Below are 25375 nucleotides of genomic sequence, written 5' to 3'. Positions count from 1 at the left end.
TAATCATCAAAATAAAATAAACAATAGAAAGTTAAGGCAAGCAATAACAAATTCATTTGAAAGCATTACACACACCCAGCAAATTCAGCAGGAGCAGAATTTGGTGAGAAAAGGAATCTAGTTATTCGATGTTAACTGTTATTATGATTTATTTAGTGAGGAAATCGTATGATTTATGATTTATTTAGTGAGGAAATCGTGTGATTTATGATTTATTTGGTAAGGAGAGGGGCTAGTTATTGTATGTTAACTACTATCTTGATTAGCTCGGTGAGGAGAGGGGGCTAGTTATTGTATGTTAACTGCTATTATGATTTATTTGGCGAGGAAAGGTTTATTTAATGAGGAAAGGAAGCCAGAAATTGTATGATAACTCTTATGATTTATTTGCAGGGGCAGATTCTCTGCAATGGTGGAGGAGCGTCGCCAAGAGCCAGCAGCAGAAAAATAAAATGATATTTGAAGGGAGGCAGAAGGGGGGATGAGGAATTGTGTGCACTAAGTGTGCATGTGTGTTTGGACGGCCTAAGACGGTCGTCCAAGCACACATGCGCACTTAGGTTTCTCCAAGCGGCAGTCACTGCCATCAGACCAATTCTGATGCTTCTTACATGCTACGTTTAGCATGTAACCAGCACCAGAATTTCTTGGAAGCCTGTTCTGGTGTCCCAGAGAATCCTGGGACACCAGAACAGGAAAGGAGGATGAGCGATATGGCAAGGGAGGACGGCGGCAGCAGCGGTAATGAACAGTATTTCAAAACAAATTGTGATTTATTCCCCCCCCCTGTAGCCCACCCGCCCCTTGATATCTGAGACAGCCGCCGCTGTTTATTTGGTAAATACAGTGTACGAGATGCTTTAAAGTACTATAGAAAAAGAACAACATCAAGCATAACCTTTATAGAAGTGAAGAGTAAATTAAACACATTTTAAAGTATTACCAGTTTTGTTTATTGATACCTGATAACAAGTCTAGCATGTGTGTTCCAGAGATATGTGCACAGACATTTAGAAAGATTGGTAGCAAACGTCTTAATATTCATATAACAGATCATAGTATACAGAAAAAGCTTCCCTCACAATACTGTGTTTAGCCATGATCAATGGTCAAAATTGGAAAACACTTGGTTTGGAAGAAACCACTGGAACCCCAGTAATATGACTTATGCATAAAGGATTAACCACTAAGCAAGTGTTCCAGAGCAACGTGCTGCCCAACGTAAAGCGATTCAACGTATGATCGGGTAAGAAGAACTATATAAATGCATTTACTATTTACTATTAAAATTACATTATAGGTTGATGGCACACGCATGATTATATGGCCCACTTCTAAGTGAAAAGAGAGGCGCATGTCACTCACATTGGGTACATACATAGACACATCAAGGGCCAGTCTGTGATTTGGAAACAACATGGGTCTGTAATGAGTCCTATGATAGTGACGTTGTATCACAGAGACCACAGCAACTTTCACGGTTACTTCTTTCATATCTAGATATGAACATGTCTATGGGGTGAAAACATTTCCAAGCAGGTCAGCACCTTTGAGAGGCCTGTTGGGCTTTGGTAGAGTCAAACACATTTTGGGTGTTGCATGGAAATGAAGTTCCTATGCCTGGACCCTGCATCCCAATATATCAATAAACACCTGAATGAGATGTATTTGGCTGTCCACAGAAAGATAAACATTGGTGTAAGGAACGCTGACATGTGACTAACTTCCTCAGCCCTACCAACATCTCAGAAGCAGCCCCCCTCTCCCTCCGATTTTATTGTTGCCCTTCTCTGAAGCCTTCATTGGATTGAGCTAGTAAGGATGAATGATTGTGTCAAGATTGCTTAACATGTGGTTGTCGCTGCTGCACAGCAGAGAATCTTCAAAATACTTGAATTAGATAGATAGATAGATAGATAGATAGATAGATAGATAGATAGATAGATAGATAGATAGATAGATAGATAGATAGATAGATAGATAGATAGAATGAATGTATTACCTCTTGTTTCCTTGTACCACACACTTTGTATTCTGGTACTTGTAGTTTTTCCTCAGTTATAAATGTGAACAGCTGAATGCAAAACTAAAAATAATCAGAACTGTGGAAGAGACTCACAGCTGTATGAGGAAACTTGTCACCTCTTCTCCAAGGTACTTTATCAGTTTCAGTAGCTGGCAGGATGTCCGTCACACCTGACAAGTGACCTACGCTGTTACCTGTATTAGTCCAGGTTACTTGTCTTCTGGATCAGGGAAGACCTGGCCTGGCAATTTGGGCTGGGCAGATCCCAATACTGCTTTGCATATAGATGAGTCCAAAATGAGGTGGCATAGTGTGGAAAATGATGATGGACTGGGATGCAGCCCCAAATAAATACCAGTGGTTGAGATTAATTCAAGCATTCTAACCATCACATTTTATTTACATTAATGTATTGCCCTAAGTGGGATGGCTATGCCCAGACATGAGTCCTGTGCACACTGTGTCACTATAACCAAGATACACCTGGGTGATTAGCTCCAAGTAGGATTAAATTGGCCCTGGATTGCTTATGTTGCCATTCAGGACGGATGTGGCCTGGCAGTACAGGCTGGACTGTTCCCATTGGAGCAGGGTCAAGACTGAGTTCCATATGGCTGTGTCAAAACTAATATGGCATTGTATGCAAATAGCAAAGGACTGGGATGTGGCCCAGAGTAAATACCAGTTGCTGAAATGATTTAAAACATTCCATCCATCACTTTTTTGTATCACTTTCTGGTACACTGGTTTGACAGCCCTTCAGCTGTGCCGGGCAACTTATATTTGTCAATCAACAATATAGTAGAAATGTCAGTCATCTCAAAAGAAAAGGCTGAGTGTTGTGTGCCTGATGCTGCCCCTACACCGATTTACCTTTCAAAAAGACTCCAGCCCCTAAAGAAACATCTGGATTACTTTAAATTAAACTACACTCTACTCATCTGTTAGCAGTCTTAGGCCTACATTTACTGACATGCAGCAATGCGTGAAAGTCTGTGGTGCAAAATATTGTGTGGTACTGGACTCACTATGAGTCATGCACTTATACATGATTGTCGTGCAGTAAAAAATAGGGGTGGGTGGTGAACCTTGCTCTGCTCGCAGAGTTTGCAGAGTTTTTCCCACTCCGTGCTCCGCTTAGAGCACGGAGTTCGGAAAATTTCAGTGAAGCAAAGCTTTTTCCTCGTTTGCGCTTGCCAATGTTAAGTTGGCAAGCGGGAACGAGGAAAATCACCACCTTCCAAACAAGATTTCTCAATGTGGGCAGTCACGAATGCTCGCTACCGCCCTCATTCAGAAATTTCCATTCGTGTTGAGGAAGTTGCCGTTCGAGTAGAAAATCTAATCAAGCTGCAGTAAAGAAGCAGCGCCCTCTTGTGCTTTGTGGTGTCATTTGCGCTGATTTTTCAGTGCGGGACAAACACCCAGCGCTAATTTTTAGCGCAAACGGTGTGACCTAACGCACTCTGCTACTTGAGGAAATCCGCATAGCGCAGTGGAGTTTTTTGGCCACTTCGCGGAGTTTGCATAGTTTGCATAGCGGACCTCCGCCCAGGCCTAGTAAAAGACGCTTAAAACAGCGCTAAGCACTGTGGCAAAGCGCAAAGCAGAGGTGCCTACTGTGAGTTCTATACTTATGACACAATTTAACTGGTCCTCAATAACAGCCAACCGAAACAAACTTTATAAATGTTCCAATTTTATGATAATTATGCATCTTATACGTTGGCGTATCAGGCGATAATCTGTTTACACATTATTTGCACCTGGTTTCGTTTGGTGGTGTGATTTCACACAAAGCGTGATCACACTGTCTCAGTATACTGAGATTTTATGAAAACCTATAGGCTTTTGTACTGATCCCGCCCCACTGACCGCCCATGAACATTGCGTTAGCTCCCAGCAACACAAGCATAAAATATTGCACCATAAAGTTGAATCACAGATCACACTGCCGTTCTTTTATCGCTTTGCATCACCCTAGGGCCGCCCAAAGCAACAGTAAATCTGGCCTTCAGACTACCGAAAGGCTGAATCAGGTACTCCGACATGTGACTGACTCTGTTCCTCCCCCACCGGCCTCTCAGAGGCACCAAGTCCCAGCTGTCCCAGGATCCGGTATGATCTACAAGGCGCCCCTGCTGGCCTGTGTTGAATTAAACGCTGTGGTCGCACAGACGGCCACAACCTGCCCAGAGACCGTCCCACGGGCACGTGGCGGGCGCGTGCCTGCGCGGGAGGGGGCGCGCGCGGAGGCGCTCTAATCCCCGAGCCGAATTACAAGGCAGTGAATTAAAAGGCATCGATCTGTTTTCTCCCTGAACCTAAAACCCAGTAAAGAATATGGCGGCGCTCTCGGGCCCAGCCAGCTCTCTGGGGGTGGCGCTACACGCCGGCCATTACTCATTCCGGCAACAGCTTCATCTGTGCGGGAGTCACAGGCCAGCGCATCACCGTGCCCCTCCGAGGACCAATGTAGTGTAAAACCACCACATTGGCTGGATTTACAGAGCACCGCAGCAGGTGCCTTAACCACCTACACCATCCTGAAGTGAGGTCCACCCATGCCCACCAAAGTGCGCCACAACAGTTTTACTGTTGCATCTTTTCCTCGTTGCCAATTTAATCAGGGGCGGAAATTGTATAAAATAATGTATATTTAAAGCCGGTCACTCTTAAATTAGTCCAAGTACCTTTTCCCCTTCTCAACAACATTTTTGGAGTAAAGCCGGGGTATGTGGAGCAGGCCGTACAGCGCGAGGCATATTTTGCAGCACTCTGGGGGGTGCGGCCTGGAGCATCCTACCAGAGCAGGCTGAGGGGACATTCGTCTCCCCCCTGCCTTGTTCATTCATATAAAACACGGAAGACAACTCATCAAGCGGATACAACTGGCGCCTTTTCATTTCTCGCGCAAAGAATTGCACTGCGGCACATTAAGAAATGCTCAGTCAATTAAATTAACGCCACTTTATCACTACTCACAAAACAAGCATTTGTAACGCTAATAGGTCTGGTGCGGACAGCCAAACTTTTGGCTTCGGCAAAGCCTGTTCCATTTTGTCATGGTTATTGAAAAATTATATTGTTGTCAGATATGCCCGGAATTGAGCAATTTAAAAAATATATTTTAAAAAGCAAAAATATTTTTGGGTCACAAAAAGCACACAATGCCATAACAGTCTCCCCTTTACAGCGAGTCAATAATTAGCCTTTTTTTTTTTTTTGTCACAAGTGAGATGTTACATATTTCACAATTGTCAGGTTTCGTGTATTTTGTGGGATATATTTTCCTCCGAGGTATGCAGATAATGTCTTGCAAGAATTGTAAAACGTGAGCCACCCGTGCCCCAAGACATTTTCTGCTGATATCATGCATGGCTTTCATTCGTGAGGCATTCCTTGATGTTCAATTTCGCACAGAAGATCCGAAAAATGCATGTCATTTAAATTAGGCAGATTACGCCAGGCAACTATTTCACAATTCGCCCATCCTGTTGCTCGTAGGCAGTGGTGTGTAGGCTGCTCAAGGTCTATCCATGAAAAAGAATGTTTTTGTATATGCCTCAGATTAACAGAGCAGTAACACTAGTGACTTCACTGGTGTCACTTACATTACACAACAACACAAAGGATGGCGTCTGCCAAGGAGTAAATGAATGAGGCTGTGTTAACCTGCAGGCAAGGCTTTGCGAAGCCTTAGTATCACTGGGTTAACAGTGTCTGTGAAACCCTATAATGTCTGATGTTAACAAAAATCACTACTTCTGTTTACTACTAACAAGAGTCAGTGCGTTAGAGCAACTAAAGAAAGGCGCAAAATAACAAGAGTTGTCAACTGTTCACAATACGCTTCTAGCTGTACTACAGTCCTTGGAGGAGACACAGGGTAACAACAGGTGAGATACGGTCTCGGGCAGTGTGTACCAGGGGCCTTGTAAAAGGCTCTGGGAGAGACACAGAGTAACGAGGTGTGACGTACAGTCTCACACAATGTAGCACTCCCTGACCTGCAGTCCTTGGAGGAGACACAGAGTAACAAACAGCGACAGGCAGTCGCACACAATGTAGCACTCCCTGACCTGCAGTCCTTGGAGGAGACACAAAGTAACAAACAGTGACAGGCAGTCTCACACAATGTAGCACTCCCTGACCTGCAGTCCTTGGAGGAGACACAAAGTAACAGTGACAGGCAGTCTCACACAATGTAGCACTCCCTGACCTGCAGTCCTTGGAGGAGACACAAAGTAACAGTGACAGGCAGTCTCACACAGTGTAGCACTCCCTGACCTGCAGTCCTTGGAGGAGACACAAAGTAACAGAGACAAGCAGTCTCACACAGTGTAGCACTCCCTGACCTGCAGTCCTTGGAGGAGACACAAAGTAACAAACAGTGACAGGCAGTCTCACACAATGTTGCACTCCCTGACCTGAAGTCCTTGGAGGAGACACAAAGTAACAGTGACAGGCAGTCTCACACAGTGTAGCACTCCCTGACCTGCAGTCCTTGGAGGAGACACAAAGTAACAAACAGCGACAGGCAGTCGCACACAATGTAGCACTCCCTGACCTGCAGTCCTTGGAGGAGACACAAAGTAACAGAGACAAGCAGTCGCACACAATGTAGCACTCCCTGACCTGCAGTCCTTGGAGGAGACACAAAGTAACAAACAGTGACAGGCAGTCTCACACAATGTAGCACTCCCTGACCTGCAGTCTTTGGAGGAGACACAAAGTAACAGTGACAGGCAGTCTCACACAATGTAGCACTCCCTGACCTGAAGTCCTTGGAGGAGACACAAAGTAACAGTGACAGGCAGTCTCACACAGTGTAGCACTCCCTGACCTGCAGTCCTTGGAGGAGACACAAAGTAACAAACAGCGACAGGCAGTCGCACACAATGTAGCACTCCCTGACCTGCAGTCCTTGGAGGAGACACAAAGTAACAAACAGCGACAGGCAGTCGCACACAATGTAGCACTCCCTGACCTGCAGTCCTTGGAGGAGACACAAAGTAACAAACAGCGACAGGCAGTCGCACACAATGTAGCACTCCCTGACCTGCAGTCCTTGGAGGAGACACAGAGTAACAAACAGCGACAGGCAGTCGCACACAATGTAGCACTCCCTGACCTGCAGTCCTTGGAGGAGACACAAAGTAACAGTGACAAGGAGTCTCACACAATGTAGCACTCCCTGACCTGCAGTCCTTGGAGGAGACACAAAGTAACAAACAGTGACAGGCAGTCTCACACAATGTAGCACTCCCTGACCTGCTGTCCTTGGAGGAGACACAAAGTAACAGTGACAGGCAGTCTCACACAATGTACCATTCCCTGACCTGCAGTCCTTGGAGGAGACACAAAGTAACAGTGACAGGCAGTCTCACACAATGTAGCACTCCCTGACCTGCAGTCCTTGGAGGAGACACAAAGTAACAAACAGTGACAGGCAGTCTCACACAATGTAGCACTCCCTGACCTGCTGTCCTTGGAGGAGACACAAAGTAACAGTGACAGGCAGTCTCACACAATGTACCATTCCCTGACCTGCAGTCCTTGGAGGAGACACAAAGTAACAGTGACAAGCAGTCTCACACAATGTAGCACTCCCTGACCTGCAGTCCTTGGAGGAGACACAAAGTAACAAACAGTGACAGGCAGTCTCACACAATGTAGCACTCCCTGACCTGCAGACCTTGGAGGAGACACAAAGTAACAGAGACAAGCAGTCTCACACAGTGTAGCATTCCCTGACCTGCGTTCCTTGGAGGAGACACAAAGTAACAAACAGTGACAGGCAGTCGCACACAATGTAGCACTCCCTGACCTGCAGTCCTTGGAGGAGACACAGAGTAACAAACAGTGACAGGCAGTCGCACACAATGTAGCACCGTGTGAACCACATTAAGCAGGAGGAGAAACACAGCTACAAGCGGTGACAACCTGTCTCACACAACACTGGCTGAACAACATGGCATGGCAAAGACACGAAGTCACCAGAGACAGACACACACACAAATCATACCTCAAGCTGCACTCCAGCCTCGGAGGCGATACGGTTACAAGAAGTGAAAGACAGTCTCCCACACTGTATCACTGGCTGACAACAGTCCTTGGGAGGGATACAAAGAAACAAGCAGTGGCAGACGGTCCGACACAATGTACCACTGGCTGGCCTAGCGTTCATGGTGCAAACGCGAAGTAACAATCTCTGACAGTCTGTGTCACACAATGTACCACAGGCTGAATTATAGCCCCTGGAGTACACACATAGTGACAAGAGGTGATGGGCAATTTCACACAACATCCCAAAGGTTAGACTTCAATTCTTAGGGTTCATTTGACCTGCAGTTTAAACACTTGCACCTTAACATAGTACTTGATTTAGAATAACAAATTTGCCTGGTCCTAAGATACCCGATGAGGTAACTTGGCTGGGTTTAAGAGTAAACTCCAACTCGAAATATTGTTAATATGATATGTATAGAAGGTCAAGATATTGACATTGGATATTTTAGAGACCATGTTATTGTAAAATAGGTGTTTAAAATGAATCTTTTCAGGTGTTGTAGTGTCATTTTATGTCACTAGTCTCTCGTGGCAAATGTTAAGGCCATGTGGGAAACTTGGAAGACCATATCTCGAAATCTACCCCTCACAGTACAATTCTTCCTTCTCTGAGGGCTTCACATTGTTTCTGACTAAATCTCGAATGGATGCTAAACCCCTGTGGGCCACAGATGTGTTGGTCCTAAATAAGAGACACTGTCTCACATCATGTGGGGCTGGTGGTGGGGACACAAATGTGTTGTTGCATTGTGAGTATGTCTGCCATACAAAGGAATCTACTCCGGACTAGCACTACTCATCAATGTCTAGTAAACTGGTTCAGGTCTCCACCGAGGTGAGACGGATCCCATTCCTCAGCATATCTCCCTGGTTACAAGTGTTTTGCATGGTGTTTCAGGATGACACTTATGTTCTCCTCAGCCTAGGAAGACATTTCTGGCGTGTAAACCATTCAGGCAGATTCTCAAAAAAAAGGTTAAGGTAGAATTTGTCCCAGCTTGTTCCTATTTGGGAAGTGTTAGAGGCAGCACACACCTCCGATGTCCATGAAGCACTCTTCAGGTCTAGGCAGGCCTTGTATTTTCCACATCTTAGCGGTACTGACACCATGTGATTAGTGCTTATACAGTTCATAGGAAAGATCCAAAACTCAATGCCTCATCTGTGAACAGCCAGATCTAACATAGCTGGCCAGATATTCATAGAATGGGCATTTTTACAGGCTCATTTCAAAGGCAACCTTTTGCAAACTGACGGGGTTGGGGTTGTGTATCCCAGCCTCAAGATAGACATCACAAAGAAGCAACTATTTAAGAGCATTCAGAATAATGGCAGTGGCTTCGAGGGGCAAGGGAGAATATCCAATGTCGCCCCTCTCTCTAGTGGGGAGTCACAATACTGCAGGCATTAATCTTTTAAGAAAAGATGTCCTCCATGTTTTAACAGAAGTTCACTACACACACAAATCTAGAAGGACGGTCTGGTCATTGGGATTATGTTTAAATTGTACTCAACCCCACAGCGTGGAAGTCTTCCCAGAAGCAGTTAAAACTCCTCAAAGTGAAACATGTGGACACCTTGGGCCAGCCGCAAAAGGGCCTGTGTCTACACCTGTTTTGTAGTCTCCTGGGCCACGAAGGACCGAAAAAACACCCCATAAACTTGTCCCTTCAAGCTGACCCACCTGGCAGTGCCAGGCTGTCCGCCAGTCCAGTTCAATACTTTAGGGGACTGCATAACTCAAGTAATTTCGTGTGTCAGAATCACACAGAACGACCCCAACATTCCACAGCATTACGCTGAATCACACACACAAATCTGCATTTGGTGCTATTTTCTTAATGCAGAAATGTTCCCATGCATCGAAAATGGACGTGCGGATGCATTTTGCCCTCAGAAATTGAGCTAAATGCGACAGAACATGAATAGGAGGCACGAGCACCTGCTCGCGCTCGCTAATTGTACACCTGGATAGGCTTTTACCTCCAACTTACTTCCAGCATTTAGTGCTTGTTGCTTAGTCAAAATGCATCCTTGCGCCCAGAATAGATGCAAGGATACATTCTGCGCTAAGTAGATAGCGCTAAATGCAACAGAAACATGCAGCAGCGTGAGCAACTGGTCACGCTTCTGTAAATATGCTCTGTCGGTCAGACTTTTACCCATGATTACTCTTAAATTACACAAGTGGGCGTAATTGCGTTGCTGTTTGTAATTCCGCATCAAAGAGTAATGCGGAATTACCAAAATTATCGAAATTACTCCATCGTAATTGATATTCCCATTTCCCATGACCCTTGCCAAGTGAAACGAAGAGCTTTGCTCAGAAGTAAGTAGAACAGAGCAACTATATGAAATAGAAATTCGTTTTTAGGGCAAAAAGGAGGACAGTGAAATGAAGCTCGATTGTGAGAGCTGCATTACTCGGTTCCGGTCTTTTATTTTCTAAGATTTAGAACAAGTGTTTGAGCAGGTAACTACATTTAAAAGATTCAAGTTATGATTCACCCATTCTGCGCATGCGCTAACCACAGATGCTCGAGACATTTGTTAGTGAAAAAGGTAAACATCCTGGGGTGCAGCTGCGAGATGCCCAGGGCTTCTCTAAATTTACCCCAGCCCAGGGCAAAACGTATCGGTGCACCATGCGCAGTGGCACTGGGGCCCGGGAGTATGATGCGACCACAGCACGCCAAATATGACAAACTCTTGCTAGCCAATCAGGGTATCCGAGGCATGTCTTTCTGTTAGCATTGACGCCCAATAACCCTTACAACTCCGCAGAGTTCGGGCGCCTTTACCAGCGCTTTAAAACAGATGAAACGCATGTCAGAGAGGGAATATGGAGAGATGAGGGGCGCTTTCGCGGGTGGTAGGGAGGGAATGCGAGGAAGAGGGCATATTGGGTGGGTGCAAAAAAGATTGTCTGACCGGGCACCACCACCCCTAAAGTCAGCCCTTGTGCCTTTGATACGTGGGCGTAGTGCCCCAGTGAGGGTGCACGGCAGGGCTGCAGGCGGAGTGCGCCGCCGTCCGAGGGTGCACAGCACTACCAACTAAGGTGAGGGTGCACAGCAGTTCCACAGAGGGGTTCACTGAAAAACTAGGGGTACACGCATGGCCAGATGCTTGTCCGTGCAGCCTATGTAGTGCAGGGCTGTGCTGAAAAGGCTGTGCAAAGCGGCCGGCGAGAACGACGCTGCTATAGTGTAGCGCAAGACAGTGGTGCAGGATAGTGCAGTACAGCGCTATATCAGCGGTGGAAGGTAGCGATATACTCGAGGTGTTCAGAGGCACTATAGCGGGACTGTATGTAGTACTACGGTGGGCATGCACTCCAGTACTACCGTGTACCTCACTGCCACAGTGGGGAGAAGGGTAGCGCTACAATGGGAATGCAGGGTAGCTCGGTGCACAGCAGCGCTAAGGCGCTCGGGACTGCTATAGAGCTAATAGTGTGCACGGCAGTGCTTCAGTGGAGGACGACAGAAGTGTAATAGGGGTGCACGGCAGTGCTGCATTTTTTCTGACCGGTAGTACCTTCGTGCAGGACAGTGCAGCATCAGCACTTGTGAGACGCGGTGCGACAAAGCGCTGCAAGGCGGAACATAGCACTGGTAAGCGGGATGGCCGACAGTGCCCAGGCACACGACAGTGCTACTACGAGTGTCCCTACTAACACCAGGGGGATGGGATGTTTTTTTTTGAGGGGGGGGGTTTGGCTAGGGAATGGGGCGTAACGGCCTGAGCTGCCGACTCTGGAGCTGAGCAACCATGCTCGAGTCTCGGCGTCGTCTCAACATCCTGTGATTCTGGGCAATCGCCTACCCTCACCGTGTCAATAAAAGAAATGAATGTGGCCTTGTGTAAAAGGTACCTGTTGCTCGTCTAAAGCGTCCTTTTACCTTCGGGTCTTGTTCGGGCTATGTAACACTATGGAAAACACCGCAGGTGTCGCGAATATTGGAAGCCGCTCTCTCCGCGGGTCTGCGGCAGCCCTCGGAGCTGTCTGCATGGACGTGGTGCTGAATCTCTCGCTTCACTGGGCGACTCAAACTAGCGTTAGCGTAGCATCAGCAACCCGCCCTCGGAGCATCCCGCTCTCACAGCGTCGCTCACACAGTCACCCGGGGCACCAAGACCCGCCCTTCCCGCTTCACCGAGCACCCTGAGCTTCCCTCACATAAACCACCTGGAGCCACCCTCACACAAGACGTCCGGGGCGCCCGCCACTCCAGGACACCCGGAGCCGCATCCCGTCATGACGTGTAAAGCTTCCGGGATCCGCACTCGAGGTATTGGACAGCCACACTCTCCCACACACTGAACATTCACACTCAGGACTTCCACACTCTCCCACACATGGAACATTCACACTCAGAACGTTCACACTCTCCCACACACTGAACATTCACACTCAGGACATCTACACCTTTCCTCACACTGAACATTCACACTCTAGACATCAGTGCTCTCCTGCGCAGTGGACAATCACACTCAGGACATCCACACTCTCCCACACTCTAAACATTCACACTCAGGACCTCCACACTCTCCCACACACAGAACATTCACACTCAGGACATGTGCACTCTCCCACACACTGAACATTCACACTGGGTCATCCACACTCTCCCCACACACTGGACATTCACACTCAGGACATCCACACTCAGGACATTCACACTCTCGCACACACTGGACATTCACACTCAGGACATTCACACTCTCCCACACACTGGACATTCACACTCAGGACATTCACACTCTCCCACACACTGGACAATCACACTCCTAGCATCAACAGTCTGCCACACACTCAGGACATCCAAACTGAGGCCACCTATACTCCGGCGCAGTCACCTGCACCAAGGACTTACTGCGCCTCCTACGCTGCGGGCATCCGTCATCTGGACATTAACAGGCTCCCGCACCCAGGACAACCACACGTACCCAGGCTCTTACAGTCAGGACGTCCACTGCCACCCACAGTCAGGACTCCGATGGTCTCCCACTCGGGAGCCCAACCCAGCAGCGCCCCCAATGACCCCCTTAGCTCCCCACAATTAGGGCCCAGTTACACCCCACACGCACTCGCCCCTCACACAGACTGGATTCTACAAACAAACAAAAAAGGGCGTCAGGCTCCCTTTTTGGAACCGTCCACAGGACAACGGGGTCCTTAAGAAGGAGTCTGAGGCACTCACCCCCTCCGAAGGGCCGAGTAAAGTCCTAACCCACCCGCAAAGGAAAATAAGGTCACACCGGCATGCTGACAGGCACCCAGAGCTAGATGTTTGTGTGAATGAACACGAGGGATCTTTACATTTCTATGCAAGTGATGTATGGACTATGAAAGCCGATCACCTAAAATAAATGTCTTATGATAGTAAAGACCCGCACGCTTTAAGAACTGATGAATGTCTCGCACAACCCCAACCTGCCGGCGCCCCAGCCCCCACCCTTCACACGAGCAGATCAGAACGAATCACCCTCGAATAAATGTCCCACAAGCACTCGGGGGGCAGGTTCACGCCCGCAGCCTCCTATAGGCAGAAGAAACCAACATACACTGACATTACGGTACAGTAATGCCCAACGCCCTGTCACTAAGGCCGATTAAATACTCCAGCACCCCCCACAATTGCAGAATCAAGTCTAAACGCTCCGGGGAGGGCAGAGTAAAGCCCCACACCTTCTCAGAAGGGTCAGTTAATTATCCGGAATAACACGCCGAAACACCAAAGTATTGAAGATATGCAATTGACTATAATGTATATCCCTGCTGAGAACTTCTGGTATCATCCCTATGAAAGCAATGTATCGCTGCTGAGAACTGCCAGTGTCCTCCAGTTGATAGCAATGTATCCCTGCCGAGAACCTCTGGTACCTCCTTTTGATAGCCATGTATCCCTGCCGAGAACCTCTGGTACCCCACAACTGATAGCAATGTATCGCTGTTGAGAACCTCTGGTACCCCACCACTGATAGCAATGTAACCCTGCTGAGAACCTCTGGTACCCTCCCACTTATAGCAATGTATCCCTGTCGAGAACCTCTGGTACCTCCCTTTGATAGCCATGTATCCCTGCCGAGAACCTCTGGTACCTCCTTTTGATAGCCATGTATCCCTGCCGAGAACCTCTGGTACCTCCCTTTGATAGCCATGTATCCCTGCCGAGAACCTCTGGTACCTCCCTTTGATAGCCATGTATCCCTGCCGAGAACCTCTGGTACCTCCTTTTGATAGCCATGTATCCCTGCCGAGAACCTCTGGTACCCCACCACTGATAGCAATGTATCCCTGCTGAGAACCTCTGGTACCCTCCCACTGATAGCAATGTATCCCTGCCGAGAACCTCTGGTACCTCCTTTTGATAGCCATGTATCCCTGCCGAGAACCTCTGGTACCCTCCCACTGATAGCAATGTATCCCTGCCGAGAACCGCTGGTACCCTCCCACTGATAGCAATGTATCCCTGCTGAGAACCTCTGGTACCCTCCACTGATAGCAATGTATCCCTGCCGAGAACCTCTGGTACCTCCCTTTGATAGCCATGTATCCCTGCCGAGAACCTCTGGTACCTCCTTTTGATAGCCACGTATCCCTGCCGAGAACCTCTGGTACCCCACCACTGATAGCAATGTATCCCTACTGAGAACCTCTGGTACCCTCCCACTGATAGCAATGTATCCCTGCCGAGAACCTCTGGTACCTCCCTTTGATAGCCACGTATCCCTGCCGAGAACCTCTGGTACCCCACCACTGATAGCAATGTATCCCTGCTGAGAACCTCTGGTACCCTCCCACTGATAGCAATGTATCCCTGCCGAGAACCTCTGGTACCCCACCACTGATAGCAATGTATCCCTGCTGAGAACATCTGGTACCCTCCTACTGATAGCAATGTATCCCTGCCGAGAACCTCTGGTACCTCCCTTTGATAGCCACGTATCCCTGCCGTGAACCTCTGGTACCCTCCCACTGATAGCAATGTATCCCTGCTGAGAACTGCCAGTGCCCTCCAGTTGATAGCAATGTATCCCTGCCAAGAACCTCTGGTACCTCCTTTTGATAGCCATGTATCCCTCCCTTTGATAGCCATGTATCCCTCCCTTTGATAGCCATGTATCCCTGCCGAGAACCTCTGGTACCCTCCCACTGATAGCAATGTATCCCTGCTGAGAACCTCTGGTACCCTCCCACTGATAGCAATGTATCCCTCCCTTTGATAGCAATGTATCCCTGCTGAGAACTGCCAGTGCCCTCCAGTTGATAGCAATGTATCCCTGCCGAGAACCTCTGGTACCCTCCCACTGATAGCCATGTATCCCTCCCTTTGATAGCCATGTATCCCTCCCATTGATAGCCATGTATCCCTACCGAGAACCTCTGGTTCCCTCCCACTGATAGCAATGTATCCCTGCTGAGAACTGCTGGTTACCTCTCATTGATAATACTGTATCTCTGGTTAGAACTGATTGTAGTCTCCAATATATAGTAACGCATGCTTGCCGAGAAGTGGTGGTACTCTCCCACAGATAGCAATGTGGCCCTTCTGAGGAGTGCTGGTACCCTCCCACAGATAGAACTATGTGCCTGCCTCCCACAGATAGAACTATATGCCAGCTGAGGAGTGCCAGTACCCTCCGACTGAAAGTAATGCATCCCTGTTGAAGACTGCTGGTAACCTCCCTCTAATAATAATGTATCCCTGCTGAAAACTGCTGGGAATGTCCCACAGATAGTAACTCTACACTATCCCACACACTAAACATTCACACTCTAGACATCAATACTCTCGGCATACTGGACATTAACACTCTCTCATATGTCTGCTGAGAAGTGCCTCTAACCTGCCACTGCAACAACAATGGGATGTGTGGAATGCTTGAATAAATCTCAGCCACTGTCAATTGTTCAAGGCTGCATTCCATGCCATTTTGTTCCCACCATGCCACTCAAGAGAAAGACCTACCTGAAGCAAATCTCTACCTGAACTGAAGTGGTGTGGTGGACCAAAGAACAATGGGTTGGAATGTTATCCCAAGCAATTGCCAGAGGTTAGGTTTATTGCAAACATTTCTCCCATCGCCTCTTGAGACTGATGTTACACCCTAAGTGGCTCAGGATATGCCCAGACATGGGTCCCTTGCTCACTATGCCAATGAAACCAAGCTACACCCGACTGAAGAGCGCCAGTCAGGGCATAACCGGTCTTGGGATGCTTGTGTTATGGTTCTGGGAGGACCTGGACTTTGGGCTGTACTGTTCGTATTGTAACAAGGACATGAGGGATTTGTATACGGCTGGGTCCAAACTGAGGTGGGATGGTGGACAAAAAAACGATGGGCCAGAATGTTACAACAACCAATTGCCATTGTGTAAGCTTATCGCAAGCATTCCTCCAATCGTCTTTTGAGTATAAGGTAACGTCCCACTGTCTGCAATCCACGCCTGCTGAGAATGGCTAGTAACCTTCCCCTGATATTAGTGCAGTCCTCCTGAGAAATACTGGTACTCTCACAATGACAGCAATGCATCCCCAGTGAGACTTTATCGTTACTGGTAGTATTGAATCCTGGCTGCAAAGTGCTGGTATCCTACTACTGTTGAGAAGTGCTGGTAAACTTACAGTGTAGCAATGAATCTCTGCTGAGATGTGCTTGTAGCCTCCCAGTGGTAGTTAAGAATCCTTGCAGAGAGGTTCTGGCATCCCACCCCTCCCGAGAAGTGCTGGTAAACTTTCAGTGATAATCATTGATCTCTTCTGTGAAGTGCTGTAGCCTACGACTGGTAGCAATGAATCCTGGCTGAGAAGTGCTGGTATCCCCCCCCCCTGCTCAGAAGTGCTAGTACACATACAGTGATAGCAATGAATCCCTGCTGAGAAGTGCTTATAGCTTCCCACTGGTTTGAAAGAATCTCTGCTAAAAAGGTGTTTGTAGCCTCCCACTCGTAGTAATGAATCCTGGCTCAGAAGTGCTGGTATCCTCCCCCTCTTAAGAAGTGCTGGTAAACTTAAAGTGACAGTAATGCATTTCTGCTGAGACGTGTTGTAGCCTTCCACTGGTAGCAATAAATCCTGGCTGAGACATGCTGGAATCATCCCCCTGCTGAGAGGTGCTGGTAACCTTACATTGATAGGAATGAATCTCTGCTGAGGAGTTCTTCTAACTTCCCGCTGGTAGTAACGAATCCTAGCTTAGAAGTGCTGATACCCTCCTCCTGATGAGTGCTGGTGAAGTTCAAGTGATAGTAATTAATTTCTGCTGAGAAGTGCTTGTAGCCTCCCCTGGTAGCAATTAATTCTGGCTGAGAAGTACTGATACCCCCCCCTGCTGAGAAGTGCTGATAAACATACAGTGGTAGTAATGAATCCCTGCTGAGAAGTGCTTATAGCCTCCCACTGGTAGTAATGAATCACGGCTAAGAAGTGCTGGTATGGCCTACTGCTGAGAAGTACAGGTAACCACTGGCATTATTGAATCCCTGCTGAGAAGTGCGTATAGCCTCCAACTGGTAGTAATGAATATCTGCTGAGAAGTGCTTGTAGCCTCCCACTGGTAGCAATTAATCCTGGCTGAGAAGTGCTGGTACCTCCCCCTGCTGAGAAGTGCTGATAAACATACAGTGGTAGTAATGAATCCCTGCTGAGAAGTGCTTATAGCCTCCCACTGGTAGCAATTAATCCTGGCTTAGAAGTGCTGATACCCTCCTTCTGGTGAGTGCTGGTGAACTTCAAGTGATAGTAATGAATTTCTGCTGAGAAGTGCTTTTAGCCTCCCACTGGTAGCAATTAATCCTGGCTGAGAAGTGCTAGCATCCTCCCCCTGCTGAGAAGTGCTGATAAACATACAGTGGTAGTAATGAATCCCTGCTGAGAAGTGCGTATAGCCTCCAACTGGTAGTAATGAATAACTGCTGAGACGTACTTTTAGCCTTACACTGGTAGTAATGAATCCGGAATGAGAAGTGCTTGTATTCTCCTCCTCCTGAGGACTGCTGGTAAACTTACAGTGACTGTAATGAGTATCTGCTGAGACGTGTTAATAGCCTCCCACTGCTAGTAATGATTCTTTGCTGAGAAGTGCCTGTAACCCCAATGCATGCTGAGAAGTGCTGGCATCCTCCCCCTGCTGAGAAGTGCTTGTTCTCTTGCATTGATACCAATACACACTTCAGAACGCATGCAAGTGCACTTCTGGCATCTGTACATCTCCCACACGTTAAGGTAGTGCTACAATTTTATAGCGCCGTCATCTCAACCCTGAGGACGCTGCAAGCAGATTTGTACTGGACTGTCAGCGCGCAGACAGAGACCCAAAGTCACTGCACGCCCCTTGCCTCGGTTCACATCTCACAGAATGTAAACCTGGAAGATGGGGGTACACTTTTATAGCGCCTCCATGCTGAACCTTGGGCCGTCGCAGCCCTCGAGGACTCCGAGCCCATAGTGAGCTGCGCGTGCACGCAAAGGCGCCAAAAGCAATTACACGGTCCATGACTGGGCTCGTGCCCTTCTGGCACTTGCAAGTCCCTCGCATTTCAAGCACAGGAGATGCTTCTACCCAAGTAGAGCGCCCCCACTTGAGGCATGACGGTGTTGCAAGACGGCGCATATTACGTAGGGACTCAATCAACTGTTCTCGCATACTTAGGCTCCAAAGCCGCGGCTCGTCGTGCACTTCTGCCACCTTTCCGGATCCCACACTCCAAGGGGGGGTTACTACCACCAGCAGTCCGAGGGCGCTGCAGACCGCCCTGCTCTGCAGACCACTGGAGCTGTGCGCTCACGCACGGAACCAGCGGCGCCTGCACGCCCTCTGCGTGAGCTCACGCACTTCTCTTCTTTGCATCTCTCTCACTTCAATATAGGGCTTCTCACTACCACCACCAGGTTTGGCACTATAAAGTGCTTGCCAACGCCCCACCCCCAACACATAAAACCTACGCATCGAGGCACACTTCCGGGGCTGAAGCTCTACTTCTGAGCCAGGGCGACCTTGCTGAAGTGCATACCCGAGGGCGCTACAGTGAGTTGCCCACTCTCACGTGCCCTCCTGGTACTAATATGCTGTGCCACAGGGTGCTTTTTTAACCCCACTGCCTCTCCCACATCTACCCCAGCGCTTAGAGCTCCTGGTTGCTGTGAAAGTGCTTCCCAAATGGTATGCGTATGCCTTCCTTTGAATCTCACACAAACCTACGCTCCTCGGTGACAGGCATCTGCGGTATTAACTGCAAATGGAGCGACGCCCTTCCACATAACTCCGTATCTCTCCGGACCAGACACCGCAGCCTGTGTCACAAAAGCTCCGGGTGAACCAGAATGGCCCCGGGGGGCCCGTCCATGTGTCATGTGAGCTCCGGCTGAACCAGAGGGGCCCGGTCTATGTGTCATGTAATCTCTGTTTGAACCGGGATGGAGGGGCCCTGCCTGCATGCACGTGTTATGTGAGCTCCGGCTGAACCAGAGGGGCCCGGTTCATGTGTCATGTAAACTCTGGTTGAACCGGGGTGAAGGGGTCATGCATGTGTTATGTGAGTTCCGGCTGAACCAGAGGGACCCCGTCAATCTGAGCAGAGGGCCCCCCATCCATTTCTTACTACAGGGTGCTCTTGGAGTTCGATGAGGTGCCCGCCCCCCGTCCGTCCGCGAGACACTTCTTGAGGTCCCCCACCTCCCCACCACCCATGGTCGCTTTGCAGACCCCACGCTAACAAAGTAGGAAAAGGCCATCTTACTGGAGTGGAGGGGGGTCCGGCGGAGCTCACGGGCACCGGCGGCCACACGGCGTTGGCTGGGAATGAAAGACCTTGGAGAAATGCAGCCCCGGTTGCTTTGGGAAATGCAGATCACGGGGAGCCAGAGTAGACTTGGGGTGCGGGGGGAGTGGAGGTTGCGAAAGAGCTAGCTTCGGGGTGTCTGAAGAGGTTGCTTGTGCAGTTCGCTCACGGTTTGGGGGTGTCATGGGAGGCCGCGGGAATGCTGTTCTCCAGATCCCTGGAGTGGCTGGAATTCAGGTCGAGAGCTGTGTAGGAAAACTGGGGGTGTCCAGGGAGGCTTAGAAAATGCAGGGCACCGACTGACAGGGGGGGGGGGGGGACGATCTTCCTGCAGCCTGGACTAAAGTGTGAGCACAGCTCAGGGGAGTGCAGCTCACAGGCAGCCATGGGAAGCCAGGGGAGTGCAGCTCACAGGCAGCCTGGGGGAGCGGGACAGTACAGCTCACAGGCAGCCCGGGGATACAAACGAATTGCAGCTCACAGGCAGCCTTGGAAAGCAGAGAAGTGAAGCTCACAGGCAGCCTGGGGAAGCGGAGGAGTGCAGTTCACTAACAGCCAAGGGAAACAAGCGAAGTGCAGCTCACAGGCAGCCTTGGGAAGCGGAGGAGTGCAGCTCACAGGCAGCCGGAAGCGGGGGATTGCAGCTCACAGGCAGCCCGGGGAAGAGGGGGAGTGCAGCTCACAGGCAGCCCGGGGAAGCGGGGGAGTGCAGCTCACAGGCAGCCGGAAGCGGGGGATTGCAGCTCACAGGCAGCCCAGGGAAGCGGGGAATGCAGCTCACTGACAGCCTTGGGAAGTGGGGGAGTGCAGCTCACTGACAGCCTTGGGAAGCGGGGGAGTGCAGCTCCCAGTCAGAATGATGGAGTGTGCAGCTCACAATGAACCTGGGTAATATTGGGCCCGCAGCTCACAGCAGGCTGAGAAAGCAGGGGGGTGCAGCTCGGAGGCAGCCTTGGGAAGTAGGGATTGCAGTTAGCAGGCAGAATGGGTAAGTGGGGGAGTGCAGTTCACAAGCACCCTGGGGAAGCGGGTGTGTGGAGCTCAGAGGCGGCCTTGGGAAGTGGGAAAGTGCAGCTCACAGACAGCAGTGTAATATGGGGCCGCCTGCAGCTCACAGCAGGCCGAGGAAGAAGGGGAGTGCAGCTCTGAGGCAGCCTTGAGAAGCGGGAGAGTGCAGCTCAGAGGCAGCCTTGGGAAGTGGGGGAGTGCAGTTCACAGGTGGAATTGGGAAGTGGGGGAGCGCAGTTCAGAGACAGCCTGGGTAATATGGGGCCTGCAGCTCACAGCAGGTTGAGAGAGCAGGGGAGTGCAGCTCAGAGGCAGAATAAGGATGTGGGGGAGTGCAGCTCAGAGGCAGTATCGGGAAGCGGGAGAGTGCAGCTCAGAGGCCGCCTGGGTGAGTGGTAGAGTCGCGCTCAGAGACAGAATGGGAAGTTGGGGGAGTGCTGCTCAGAGGCATGGGGGGGGGAGCTGTAGCTCGCAGTCAGCCTGGGTAAGTGAAAGAGTGCAGCTCACAGGCAGCCTAGGGAAGCGGGGAGTGCAGCTCACATCAGCGTAGGGAAGTGCAGCTCACTTGCAATCTCGAGAAGAGGGTGAACGCAGCTGACAGGCAGCCTGAGGAAGCTACGGAGTGCAGATCAAAGGCAACCTGGGAAAGTGGAGGAGTGCAGCTCATCGGTAGCCCAGAGAAGCGGGGAGTGCAGCTCATCAGTAGCCCAGACAAGCGGGGGAGTGCAGCTCACAGGCAGCCTTGGGAAGCGGAGGAGTGCAGCTCACAGGCAGCCCAGAGAAGTGGAGGAGTGCAGCTCACAGGCAGCCTTGGGAAGCAGAAGAATGCAGCTCACAGGCAGCCCAGAGAAGTGGGGTAGTGCAGCTCATAGGCAGCCTGGGGAGCAAGGGGGGGGGGGGGTGCAGCTCATGGCCAGCACGTGGAAGTGAAGTTGGGGAGTGCAGCTCAGGGGCAGCCTGGGGAGCAGGGGGAGTGCAGCTCAGGGGCAGCCTGGGGAGCGGGGGTGCAGCTCATGGCCAGCACGTGGAAGTGAAGTGGGGGAGTGCAGCTCATGGCCAGCACCTGGAAGTGAAGTTGGGGAGTGCAGCTCAGGGGCAGCCTGGGGAGCAGGGGGAGTGCAGCTCAGGGGCAGCCTGGGGAGCGGGGGTGCAGCTCATGGCCAGCACGTGGAAGTGAAGTGGGGGAGTGCAGCTCAGGGGCAGCCTGGGGAGCAGGGGGAGTGCAGCTCAGGGGCAGCCTGGGGAGCGGGGGTGCAGCTCATGGCCAGCACGTGGAAGTGAAGTGGGGGAGTGCAGCTCAGGGGCAGCCTGGGGAGCAGGGGGAGTGCAGCTCATGGGATTCTGGGGCAGTGTGGTGAATGCGGCTCACAGGCTGCCTGAGTAGAGTGGGTTTGCGGAGGGGTGCACTCATCGGGATTCTGGGGGGCAGTGCACGAGCTATCCGGGTGATACATCGTAGCATTGCCTGGGTGGCCGACCATGCATTCAGCAGCCGCCTCGGCAGACTGGGGTCACGAAGCTCCCTGTTACCGCTTGAGGCTGCCCACGGATGCCAGGACACTGGGGGAGTGCGGCTCTCAGGCTGTTAGAGGAGGATGGGGGACTGAGTTAACAGGGGGAATGCAGTGCATAAGCTGCTTTTGGGGCTGGGTGTGCAGCTCAGGCTGCCCGTGGAGACTGATGAGATGCGGCTTGCAGGCTGCCCCCGGAGGCTGGGTGAACACAGCCCCCGGGCTTCGCTGGAAGGCTGCGGGAATGCAGCCCCCTGGGGGTCTGGGCAGGCAGCTCATGTGCTGTCTAGAGGTAACTAGTGGAATGCGGCTTAAAAGCTGCCGGCGAGGCAGTGGTAATGCAGCCTAGTCAGCCTCGGGAGGCTGGGGGAACTCAGCTTCCAGGCTGCCTTCGGAAGCTGGGGGAGCGCATCTTACAGGTTGCAGTCGGATTCTGGCGGACTGCAGCTCATCGTTGGTTTCCTGGGGAGGGTGGTGTGGGGCAAACAGTTCACTTGTATGTGTGCGGGGGCTGCGGGAGCGGGTATGGGAGAGTACAGCGCGCTCCTGCCTGAGGACGCAGGGGTTGCAGCCTGGCGTTACATTGAGTGGTTCAAGTTCTGCAGTTCACGAGCGATCTCGGCGGGGTTGGGAAGCAGGCTCCCTGGGTACCAGGTCAGGGTGAAGGTGGAAGCACCCAGCTGCCCGGGAGGGTTGGGGACGCGCTGCCGGGGTGCTGGGGGAGTGATGCAGAGAGATGGGGCTATGGCTGCCTGGGGTGCATAGCCCTGACTGTCCCGGGACGCTGGGGTACGCAGCTCCCGCTCCCGGGAGACCGAGGGGATGGTGACGAGAAGCGGGGTCAATCGTTGCCCGGAGAGCATAGCCCCGATTGTCCCGGTACCCCGTGGAATGCTGTGTCGGGGGACACCTATCCCTCTCTGCCGGGGCACGGGGGACGCAGCCCTGCGGCAGTCTGGGACAGCCGGGAAAGCTGGGGGCAGAGCAAGCAGCTCCTTGGCACCCCGTCCATCTCCAGTACGAGCTCAGGCACACATCCAAGAGCCGAGAGAACCAGCGTACTGCGGCAGGACGGGGGCCAGGCTCCCCTCCAGGCCCCCTGATGCACACCTCCCCGGAGCCCCTTCTCCTACCTGGGGCTGGCTCGAGGGGTCCCGTGTGCGCCTCCGTGCGCCCTCAGCTCCCCGGCCGGTGGATCCGCGGCTCTCCTCGCCCGTTCCGGCGGCTCCACTAGCGGCACATCCCAGGGCTGGAGGGCGAGCAGAGGCTGGCGGCTCCCGACTGCGGCGTCAGGCGACGCTGGGCGGCCCGCAGCGGGCGCAGTGGCTCCTCTCCGGCCGCGTCCCCCCCGCACAGAGCGCACGCCTCCCGGGGGCCATCCAGCGCGCCACAGCGCTCTCCGCAGCTCGCAGGGCTCAGGCGGCGGTGGCGGGGCGCCCTCGCCGAGCGCGATCACACGCTTTAACGGGGGGGAGCCCTGCCGGGGGAAGAGGAGGCGGAGTGAGCAACTTAAGCGCGGCCAGCATGTTGATCCAGCGGAGCCGGGCGGCCCGAGCACAGCGCAAAGCTTCTAATCAGATTGTTTGGCAGGAGCGGTCTATAAATGGGCGGCGGGGGACAGACAACCCTGCAGGCAGAGGCCCCTCTCCCGCGCTCCGGCTGCACCCGTCTCTTCTACCCTTCTCTCTCTGTCTCTAGTTAGATGTCTTCTCCCTCCGCCCCCTTAGCCTGGACCCCCCTCTCTCCTCGCTCTTCGTCTCATTCTCGCTTTTGTTTTTTTAAGCCTCCACCCTCCTCTTGGCTTTCGGTCTCTCTTTTCATTTCATCTCCCTTTACGCCCTTTACCGAGACACCCGTCTCTGTTTATCTGTTTTACCTTCTCCTTATTTTTCGCCCCTTCCTCTTCTCCAACGCATTGTATTTTCTCACTTTGACTCCCTTTTGTCTTAGACGCCCTTTCCTGACTCTTTTCATCTTTTCCTCATTTTCTCTCACCAACCTTTGATCCGGCTTTCTGTCCCGCTTTATCGACCTAGCTGTATCTCTCCTTTCTTTATTTTTTCAGGCTTATTCCCCACCCTTTCTATATGTTTATCTCAGCCTCTCTCTCTCTTTTTCCTCTCTCGTTTCCTCGCTTTCCACTCTCCAGCCTCTTGTTCTCTCTCAGTCTTTGCTCTCTCTCACTCATTTATCACAGCCTGCCTTTCTCTTTTCTTTAGTGTCTCTCCTCCCTCCCTGTCTCTCAGTCATCCCCGTGGTTCACACGTCTGCCACTTCCACTTTTGCATACTTCACCCACATGTCCTATCTTCTCTTGACCTCCGACTTCCTCTCACTGGCTTTTTTATTTTATTTAATTGTGTCTTCCCCACCCTCTTTGGTACCCTCCCTCTTTCCATGGGTCTCCATCTCTTTTTCAACTCTCCCTTCTCTTCTGCTTTCATTGTCCCTCTCTCACTGAGACCCAGACTCTCCCTCCCTACATATTTCCTTCCCCACCCACCCCTGTCTCCTAGTCTCTCTTCTTTTCAAATCTTCTCTCCTCGTGCGGTCGCTCTCCCCCTTCCTCTCCCACACGCTTTCTCATTTTTTTATTCCCACCCTTCCAGTCTTTTACTCTCTGCCGCCTTCCCCTTAACCACTCTCTTGTCTCCGCTCTTTCCTTTATCCTCCTTGCTCTCTTTTGCTCCCTCTTTAAGCCGCGTCTTCTTTCTCTATCACCTCAGCTACCTCATTCCTTCCTCACTCTTCTGCCTTTACTTTTTACCGGCCTTCTCAAGCTCTCACCCTCTAGCTCAGTAGTTCCCAACTTTTGACTTCTGTGGACCCCCACTTTATCATTACTGAATCCTGGGGACCTCCACTAAATCATTATTGGAGTCTGGGGACCCCCCACTGAGTCATTACTGAAAGTTGGGGACCTAATCTGATATTATTATTTAATTTTCTAAGTAGTCGCGGACCCCA

At 51.0% G+C, this 25375-nt stretch overlaps 1 protein-coding gene across 2 annotated transcripts in view; it reads right to left on the bottom strand.

Annotated features, from left to right (window-relative positions):
• The window catches only part of ELFN1 (extracellular leucine rich repeat and fibronectin type III domain containing 1), a 661360-nt gene extending 636770 nt beyond the window's left edge, over positions 1 to 24590 (bottom strand). Inside the window, exon 1 of one of the 2 annotated variants that reach the window (XM_069209927.1) lies at positions 23542 to 24590. The gene's annotated coding sequence lies outside the window, so the exon portion shown is untranslated. The remainder of the gene's footprint in view (positions 1 to 23541) is intronic. The other variant, XM_069209926.1, reaches the window with a different exon arrangement.
• Positions 24591 to 25375: the final 785 nt, after the last annotated feature.

The sequence above is a fragment of the Pleurodeles waltl genome, chromosome 10 (assembly GCF_031143425.1).
Source record: "Pleurodeles waltl isolate 20211129_DDA chromosome 10, aPleWal1.hap1.20221129, whole genome shotgun sequence".
Lineage (NCBI taxonomy): Eukaryota > Metazoa > Chordata > Amphibia > Caudata > Salamandridae > Pleurodeles > Pleurodeles waltl.
The sequence above is the reverse complement of the archived record's forward strand: the minus strand, read 5'-3'. Positions and strand labels throughout refer to the sequence as shown.